The following is a 10574-nucleotide window of genomic DNA, read 5'->3' as shown; positions in this document are numbered from 1 at the left end:
GATCCAAACTTTGTTAATTTCTGATCTTGGTAGGTGTAGAGCAGCAGCAATGTCTTCCAACTTAGGACCTCCTTCCTCACCAGTGTAAGGGATTTGATCAGGTATGGGCATGTCCATTATGTAAGAGAATTCTTCTAATGTAGGTACCAGTTGAAAATCTCTATAAGTGAAGCAATGGAGAAGAGGATCATAAAATTGCATCATAGAGTTGAGGAGAGCTTCATCCACTTTGGTTCGCATTAAACTCATCAGTTTGTTGAGAGATTCAGAAAGAATAAGAGAGCCAGTAATGTCATCACATAAGAGCCTTAATGCAGTAGGTACTTTCTTGAAGTTGAGGAAGAAAGGTTTTCTGATTAGGATTCCCATTATTCAAATAACCTACAAAACAAATTATGGTTAAAAGACCTTTTTCTCTTTGAGATGAGTTAGCCATGTCATGAATGCATGTATGCATGATGCATCACAGAAAAACAGATCCATACAAATCACACAATTTTTGGTTTAAGGCTTGCATGGAGTTTTAGATCAGGTGTCCTTCCCAAGGGCATTTCTATGGATAAGGAGATTTCAGCAACAGGTTCTACAAGTTATCCAGAATTGTAAGCCCTTCTAAAGCACCCTCGGACATGATGCATTTGCACCATGCAATGATACTTTGAGAAAGAACCTATCTGAATTGTAGCATCGGGTAGCGACTAGTCCTTAACATTTGTCAAGGGTAGTCCCCCCACTACGTTCCTAAAGGCCAGGATGGGTTAAGGGTAACTAAAGGTCCTTGAGCTCCGGCGCACCCACAGACACATACATAGACCTCCCTCATTTGAGAAAGGTGTGCATATGCTATGGAGTCCTAACTCAAGCGTGAACTTCATACTGACTCATCTCCCACATATGTGAAAGAGGTCCTTATGACTATGCCACTCCTAATCTTAAGGGTTCTTGAATCCGAGAATAGGATTCGTCCTTCAGTTAATTCCCAAAACGCCCCTGAAAAATAAAACAAACAAAGCAAACAATAGAAAACATTTAAGTGATTCCTAAACTTTTAAGGTAACCCCTCTTTTATCGAATTTTATCCCCAGCAGAGTCGCCAGTTCTGTAATACGGTGAACTGACTTTTATAATCGAAAATGTCGCGGTAAAGCATGAGTCGCCACCGACTTTTATTTTATCCAAATTAATTAGAAAGGCTAAAAGAAACAGAAAAAAACCTTTTAAAGAAATCTAAGTTCGGGGGGTAATTTATGCAAAGGGAAGGTGTAAGGCACCCTTTGCATCCATGGTTTTCCATGGGCTCTTAATTGCTTTGCTTGCTCGTTTGTTTAGAAAATGTAGATGAAAGAGATAGGGACTTTAGCTTGTGAATAAGCGTTGCCCTTTTGAAAAATTATGAGAAAGAATATAATAAAAAGGTTTGAGCATTGCAAGGCAATTAGGGGCAATTACCTTAAACTCAGATGATAGGTCTCTTTTTGCCTTTCAGAATGAAAGGGTCTATCCTTGCCATAAGAGGGCAGGAAGCCTTTCGTTTGGAGGTTGAAGGGTCATCGAAGCATCCTTTGCCATAAGACTGTCCCATGCCATAGAAGGGCAGGTAATCTAAGGCAAGGATCAGAATAAGCCATTTTTCCGTTAGGCAACCAGAAGATACCTCAGCCTTTTTCCGTAGGCAACTTCCGAGGGTCGAGGTCATATTTGTGTATCGAAGGCAGCATCATTTTAGGGTCTCATGACCTTTTATCGAGGCAACATGGCTGAGGTATCCTCATATTCGAGGGACATGGCTTATTCTGCAAAAAACACAAAGGCAACAGGCAACAGGCAACAAGGCAACAAGGCAACAGAGAGGTTACCCCAAAAGCGTGCGTGTGTGCAACAATCACGTGATTATATTCATAAAATTATCTTATAATTAATTATCTACATTGATTTAAGGCTTGCACTCCCTAAGATTACTAACCACGCAGTTTAACAAAAATAATTAACAAATATGGGGAAGGGAAATTGTAACCAGCGGATCCCTTAATAGGGTTTGACATAAGTAATAATAGAACAGAAAAAATAAAGGGTAAAGTTTAGGGTTACCAAACTCGTAGCTTTGGCGATCAACAAACCCTGGAAATGCAAGCAAACAAAAAATAGGGTAAGTGTATGGCTAGTTCGAAGGCGAACGAGATTATCCCTAAAATAAAGAATAAATAAGCTTAAAACAATGATATAGGCAAAGGTACTTAGCTCTGATTTGATCTGATATGGTTGATAGTCGGAGGAAACCTCAGCAATAAACCTGAAAAGGGCAAAGGCAGAAACAAAAGAGTGAGTGTATGCACAGTTCAGAAATATAAGGGCAAACCCTAAAATCAAAGGAAACAAAATAGACTTTTAAAAATAAATAGGGTACTTAGCTTTGTGAAGGGTGTGGTGCGTCGTCGGAGAAAACCCTGTTGCTAACCCTGAAAAGAAAATGCACCAAGAAAAGATTCTTCAGTGTATAGCAAATTCTTGTAAATATTAAATCGGGTGAAAATGAAAATATAGATTTTTAAAAGGTCAAAATATATTTTAATTGATTAACCCAAAATTAATTTATGAATTAAAACAATTTAAATACATTTTAAACTATTATTATTATTATTATTATTATTATTATTATTATTATTTAATAAAAACGAGGAATCGACACTTATTATTTAAAAAAAGGTTTTTTAGGGTTTTGTAAAGAAAAAGAAAATATTTATATGAAATTTATATAGATATAAATATACAAAAAAGGATTTTATGTAATTAAAAAAAAAAAAAAGAAAAAGAAATTAGAACTTATCTTGATTCAGTGTGGTGCATGGCTGGATGTCCATGGTGGGACTTCATCATAGCGTGCGAATCATCTTGCTAGCTACATGATACAAATTGACAAAATAATAGCGTGGAGGGTAGGGTTCGAACCCAGGCCCTCACGCATATCACAAGAACGCTTTTACCAACCAAGCATAATGCATTTGCTGATAAAAAACTGGCGCGTGATCAATATAAACATAAAAACGACGTTAATGAATTAAAAAAAATAAAATAACGCGCCCAGTTCCTCCTTCATCTTCTTCACGCGATTTTTCTGGGAAATTATGGACCTTTTGCCTACGGTTTGGCTCCATGGCTATAGCTTTTCAACCTCAAAGCCTCAAAATAATGTCAATCAATGCAAACAAACAACATAGACTAAGTAAATCGATCCCTGCGAATGCAACGGGACCATTATCTCAGCCTAATTTCGCCTGTACAAAAAAACCCTCAATTGAAGAACAAAACCCTAACAATGGTGAAATACGCTCCCTGCACTTAAACTCAAATCAAACAACCCAGACGGCATCTAAATATCACCACAAGCATAAATATATAATCCTATTATGTTTATAATGAATGAATGAATGAAAACGATTTGGAAAAAAAATGGAATCGCGACAACCGAGTCACGATGATGGAATCGCGACAACTGAGTCACGATGATGGAATCACCACAACGAAGTCACGACAATATAAGACGCGATTCCATCATCGTCTCAGTTGTGGTGATTCCATCATCGTGACTCAGTTGTCGCGATTCCATCATCGTGACTCGGTTGTCGCGATTCCATTTTTTTTCCAAATCGTTTTCATTCATTCATTCATTATAAACATAATAGGATTATATATTTATGCTTGTGGTAATATTTAGATGCCGTCTGGGTTGTTTGATTTGAGTTTAAGTGCAGGGAGCGTATTTCACCATTGTTAGGGTTTTGTTCTTCAATTGAGGGTTTTTTTGTACAGGCGAAATTAGGCCGAGATAATGGTCCCGTTGCATTCGCAGGGATCGATTTACTTAGTCTATGTTGTTTGTTTGCATTGATTGACATTATTTTGAGGCTTTGAGGTTGAAAAGCTATAGCCATGGAGCCAAACCGTAGGCAAAAGGTCCATAATTTCCCAGAAAAATCGCGTGAAGAAGATGAAGGAGGAACTGGGCGCGTTATTTTATTTTTTTTAATTCATTAACGTCGTTTTTATGTTTATATTGATCACGCGCCAGTTTTTTATCAGCAAATGCATTATGCTTGGTTGGTAAAAGCGTTCTTGTGATATGCGTGAGGGCCTGGGTTCGAACCCTACCCTCCACGCTATTATTTTGTCAATTTGTATCATGTAGCTAGCAAGATGATTCGCACGCTATGATGAAGTCCCACCATGGACATCCAGCCATGCACCACACTGAATCAAGATAAGTTCTAATTTCTTTTTCTTTTTTTTTTTTTAATTACATAAAATCCTTTTTTGTATATTTATATCTATATAAATTTCATATAAATATTTTCTTTTTCTTTACAAAACCCTAAAAAACCTTTTTTTAAATAATAAGTGTCGATTCCTCGTTTTTATTAAATAATAATAATAATAATAATAATAATAATAATAATAATAATAATAATAGTTTAAAATGTATTTAAATTGTTTTAATTCATAAATTAATTTTGGGTTAATCAATTAAAATATATTTTGACCTTTTAAAAATCTATATTTTCATTTTCACCCGATTTAATATTTACAAGAATTTGCTATACACTGAAGAATCTTTTCTTGGTGCATTTTCTTTTCAGGGTTAGCAACAGGGTTTTCTCCGACGACGCACCACACCCTTCACAAAGCTAAGTACCCTATTTATTTTTAAAAGTCTATTTTGTTTCCTTTGATTTTAGGGTTTGCCCTTATATTTCTGAACTGTGCATACACTCACTCTTTTGTTTCTGCCTTTGCCCTTTTCAGGTTTATTGCTGAGGTTTCCTCCGACTATCAACCATATCAGATCAAATCAGAGCTAAGTACCTTTGCCTATATCATTGTTTTAAGCTTATTTATTCTTTATTTTAGGGATAATCTCGTTCGCCTTCGAACTAGCCATACACTTACCCTATTTTTTGTTTGCTTGCATTTCCAGGGTTTGTTGATCGCCAAAGCTACGAGTTTGGTAACCCTAAACTTTACCCTTTATTTTTTCTGTTCTATTATTACTTATGTCAAACCCTATTAAGGGATCCGCTGGTTACAATTTCCCTTCCCCATATTTGTTAATTATTTTTGTTAAACTGCGTGGTTAGTAATCTTAGGGAGTGCAAGCCTTAAATCAATGTAGATAATTAATTATAAGATAATTTTATGAATATAATCACGTGATTGTTGCACACACGCACGCTTTTGGGGTAACCTCTCTGTTGCCTTGTTGCCTTGTTGCCTGTTGCCTGTTGCCTTTGTGTTTTTTGCAGAATAAGCCATGTCCCTCGAATATGAGGATACCTCAGCCATGTTGCCTCGATAAAAGGTCATGAGACCCTAAAATGATGCTGCCTTCGATACACAAATATGACCTCGACCCTCGGAAGTTGCCTACGGAAAAAGGCTGAGGTATCTTCTGGTTGCCTAACGGAAAAATGGCTTATTCTGATCCTTGCCTTAGATTACCTGCCCTTCTATGGCATGGGACAGTCTTATGGCAAAGGATGCTTCGATGACCCTTCAACCTCCAAACGAAAGGCTTCCTGCCCTCTTATGGCAAGGATAGACCCTTTCATTCTGAAAGGCAAAAAGAGACCTATCATCTGAGTTTAAGGTAATTGCCCCTAATTGCCTTGCAATGCTCAAACCTTTTTATTATATTCTTTCTCATAATTTTTCAAAAGGGCAACGCTTATTCACAAGCTAAAGTCCCTATCTCTTTCATCTACATTTTCTAAACAAACGAGCAAGCAAAGCAATTAAGAGCCCATGGAAAACCATGGATGCAAAGGGTGCCTTACACCTTCCCTTTGCATAAATTACCCCCCGAACTTAGATTTCTTTAAAAGGTTTTTTTCTGTTTCTTTTAGCCTTTCTAATTAATTTGGATAAAATAAAAGTCGGTGGCGACTCATGCTTTACCGCGACATTTTCGATTATAAAAGTCAGTTCACCGTATTACAATATGGATAAATCTCAAAGAACTTTAATATTTGATGTCACTTATTATATATTGGGTATTGAATATCTTGACCTTGTTGTACCATTTGAAGGTTTGATATATTTGTTGTCAAAGTTTAGTGGTCTTGCAAGTGAAGATATTCACAAGTACTTGAAGAAATTTCAGGTAATGCGCTTTACACCAATGAAGCCTAAGGGGAGGACCATATCGAGGTGGGAGTCTTTCCATTCTCGTTTTAAAGGATGAAAAAAATTGATTGTACTACCTTCAACCAACTTGAGTTACAAGCTAAAATGACTGGAAAAAATGTTCATATAAAGACTTTTCCTGCCTCAAAATCTACTTTGATCATAAAAGAAATATGTGGCATTAGACAGATTAATAAGGAATCTTTGAATCAGTATAGTTGTCCTCAACACCAAATAAGTGAACGAATCTTCATCCAATATTTTTATGAAAGTCTGATACGTATGGATAGAAATATCTTAGATGCTACTAGTGGAGGAGTACTTGTCGATAAAACTCTAGAGGTGAAAAAATTTGATTAAGAATATGTCACTTAACTTTCAGCAGTTCACAATCAAAATTAATTCAACGGTAATTACAAGAAGAGTGAATGAGATTCAAGCTTATTCTACTTCTAACAAAAACTTAGAAAACAAAGTTTATCGCAATGTTTTTAAAATTGTACCAGTCATCAAACCGGTGAAGATAATGGATCATTGATTTATTGGTCGAAACATAAATTCACTAGTCAAACTGCATAATTAAATTGGATAACTTGGTTGAAAAAATCAATTTGTATAACAAAACTATATAGTTGTTAAACGGTCAAACTGAATGACTCAATCTCTAAAAAAATCGCGACACCTACAAACTTCAAAATTTAAAATTTTCAAAATATCATAATTTTATAATTTCATTCTTTAAATTCAAATTCTAAACATAGTCGTTACACACAACAAAATAGTACAAAATACAAATCTAAATAAATTTTGAACAAAGTCTAGTTGCAACATAAACTGAATAACAAAATAACTGCAATGTTTAATAAAGTTAATTTCAAGGAGGAAAGGTTGTTCTAAATAAGTTTTGAATAAATTCTATGTATATTTTAATTTTATTTTTAAAAAAAAATTATCAAAACGGCGTCGTGTTGTTTAAGGAAAAAAACAAGCATTTAATCTGTAGGTTTCCAAAAACCGTCGATTCTCCATTTTTATCGGTTTTGGAGCCTTCGAACCAGTTCTCATTGGTTCAATAGTTTGCTCGATCCAACAATCAGAACATATCAATGACCTTTCTGAATCTCGATTCGACCGACCCAGTTCAGTTTTTAAAACAATGCTTTATAAGCTTACTTCGTTGGTAAATAAGTAGTAGTAGTCAAAGCCAAATAACGAGGGTTTATGGTATTTACAATTTCCGTGAGCATCTAACAAGTTCATGTCCTACCTTGTAAGAATTCCCAAATGTTGATTTGTCTCAAGCATATGAAAAAAAATACAATCCTCATCCCAACAACTATGACAAGTACAATAATCTTGATTTTCCTACTAACAGATACCATTATAGTTGGAGAAACCATTCAAACCTGAGATATGAAAATTCGTATACACAACTACACCCTAGGGAACATCTAAACAACCCATTAGTTTTATAAGCGCGTATTTTTACTGACAAAATTGATGTAGATTTCCTGGTGCTACCAAAATGTCACCATTCATTGAACAACCACCTATTTTACCAAAATATTATCAAGGAATCCCTTATAACTTTCTTGATTCTAAATTTAAGTAATTGAATTAGGAGTATCCGTGATATGATTTGGGTGTCGCTTCATTAAACTACATTTTTAATAACTCATTTTTTACCAGTGTGCAACATCAGATCAAATTGGTGATGTTGTCAGAGATTCTCTAATAATAGTAGTAAATTTTAGAATCCTAATTTTAGAGTCTTACTAGTAGTGGTAAAATTTGCCTGTGTTTTGTTAATTTACAAGGTGTAATATAGTCGTAAGTAACGTATGTCTCACATATTACTAGTAACTTATTGTCTCGGATTGCTCCAAATAATTCCCATAAAATCACAAAGTTTAGTAATATGGACTCCTTTTTATCGTTCAAAAATTGATTTAAACGAATAGAACTCCCTCAATTACATATCCTTAACTTATTGAACAAGTCGAAAGTTGGGTCTTTCATTTCAAACTGTGGATAGGTTTGGTTTGGGAGTTTGGACTCGAATCGAACCGAAGTTCATCCCTAATATATTAAAATATATAGTTAATTTTTTAATGATATTCTTATACGGCATATATATATATATATATATATATATATATATATATATATATATATATATATATATATATATATATATATATATATATATATTAAAAATGATATAATACCCCATTATCAAAAGTGTAGCTTAGTTTTATGAAGTAGTAATTAAAAAGTTGGTGTATTAACTTTGTTTGCAATACTGTAATCTTCTAAGTTCAACATATTAAATTTGATTTATTTATAAAGTTATAAATTAGTTATAATATCCCTTAAATTAATAGTAGCTTTTTTTTCTTTTTTAATTGCACATGATTTCTTGATGATTATGCACAAAAAAAAATGTTAAGAATATATTGACACAAAAAAAGAAAAATAACTCTAAACTAAAATAAAATAATCTAAATTCTAAACAATAGAATGTATTTAAGTTGTATTGAAGTTGTATATTGCCATAGTTCCTAATCTGTTTGATGTACATATGTGTGAACTTTTTCTTCTCTTAGCTAGCCATCTTCTTTTTTTATCTCTCTTTGAGATTAACCTCCAATTCTCTTTCTTTTAGCATGAAACAAGTTGAACCAAAATCCACATCTTTTATTTCCATGCTCATCAACACCATCTTCACATTTTCTTCTTCCAAATGACTTGCTCTTTATAACTTCATGTTGGCTACTAACCAAAAAGATAGATAAAGAGTTACTATTTCCATCGCTATTAAAACAAAAACAATGCAAAGGAGAAGCACAAGAAGAAACATAAGATGAAGACAATGATGAAACATAAGAAGAAGAACTTGAATTAGAACTATGATCATTAGCAAGAACTAAGGTTCTTCTATGTTTGTTAAAAGAAGAAAGTTGAATAAGTTTTTCACTTAAACAAAGAGAACACACGCCAGGTGATTGGTTGTGTTTTGGGTGCTTTTTGCAACGACCTTTTGGTTTGATTCTACCAATTGTGTCATTTTGTTTCTTTGTGAAAGCTTGTGATCTTAGGTTTATCATTTTGATTGATTCTCATTTGGAATAATGTGCAAATTTGGATTAGATTTATAGTAGAGAGAAGAAAGTATTTGAGAAGTTAATGGAGTTGAGGTGTGGTTGTGATGTGGTTGGAATGTGTTTTCACTTTCCTTGATACTTCATGGTAGTTTCCTTTGTGTTGTTTGGAAAATGTCAAGAGGTATTTTATTTTTTGACGGTTTAATTTGTGTTAATAATTAATTAATTAATTAAGTTGATAATTCTTAAAAAGTAAGTTAACAAATATGTGTTTAATGATGGCAAGAGGGGGCCCACAGGTGTTTTTCAAACAATTCCTTAGCTAGTTCTATTACTCAAGTTTTTTAAGTATAAAGTTTTATATATATTTGACAAATTCTTTTATAAAGATATATTTAATTATTTTAATTGATATAAGCAATAGTTCCCCAATAGATATTCTATTTGAATTAGGTTTCTTTTCTCTTGATTTTTTTTAAGGATTCCATAATTAAGTGTAGGGGTGTTCAAAATTAAACTAACATAATAGAAAATTAGTAATCGGACCAAATTAAATCTAAGATTACAAAAAATAGTATTTGATTTAAATATATTTTAATCATTTTTTAATAAAATTACGTGTTTTACTTTGGTTTTATATTTTGCAAATGTAACGAAACTAAATTGAATCACATTATGTTACAACTCAAATTTCACTTAACCCACATACCCAAACTTAACTCAATATGCCTTAGCTTTATGATTATGAACGATTTTCTCTTTCTCATTCTTAGGATTTCAGTTTCAATCTTCTTTAATCTCTCATAGCAGTATCGCATCTACTTCTCATCTTTTTCACAAGGTACATATTGTCTCTTCTTCTCTGATCTCCTCTCTCGTATGTTCTTTCTTTATCATCTTTTGATGTTTATGTTATAGTTCTCTCTTACAATTTTATTTTTATCTCACTTCTTCTTCTTTAATCTTCCATCTCTTATGTTCTTTCTTTTTCATATTCTCCGATCTCTCTCTCTCTCTCTTTTTTTTTTTTATGTTTCATTATAATATTTTTATGTTTTTTATTCCTTAGTCCAATCTAATTTGTGTATATTAAATGCAAAATTATTATCCAAATATGATGAAATGATGTTATATATAACTTGAACTTGTTGACTTTTTATTTGTTATTTGGTATTGTATGAATGACTAAACACAAAGTTATGTTGTCCTCTATGTGTGAATGTATGGCTCAATAAAAATCTTGTAAAAAATCGAACCAACACAAACCGCATTGGTTTGGTTTAATTTTATTTCTAA

General features: G+C 33.2%; 1 long non-coding RNA gene across 1 annotated transcript; it reads right to left on the bottom strand.

Moving 5' to 3' along the window:
• Window positions 1-8619: 8619 nt before the first annotated feature.
• Window positions 8620-9393, bottom strand: LOC131617301 (uncharacterized). Its single transcript, XR_009288528.1, has 2 exons — window positions 9152-9393; window positions 8620-8946 (listed from the first exon to the last, which is right to left on the bottom strand). It is a non-coding gene; the product is annotated as an uncharacterized LOC131617301 (long non-coding RNA).
• Between the last annotated feature and the right edge of the window lie 1181 nt (window positions 9394-10574).

This window comes from Vicia villosa, linkage group LG7 (genome assembly GCF_029867415.1).
Source record: "Vicia villosa cultivar HV-30 ecotype Madison, WI linkage group LG7, Vvil1.0, whole genome shotgun sequence".
Classification (NCBI taxonomy): Eukaryota; Viridiplantae; Streptophyta; class Magnoliopsida; order Fabales; family Fabaceae; genus Vicia; species Vicia villosa.
Note: the sequence above shows the minus strand (reverse complement) of the source record. Positions and strands in the feature narration are given on the sequence as shown.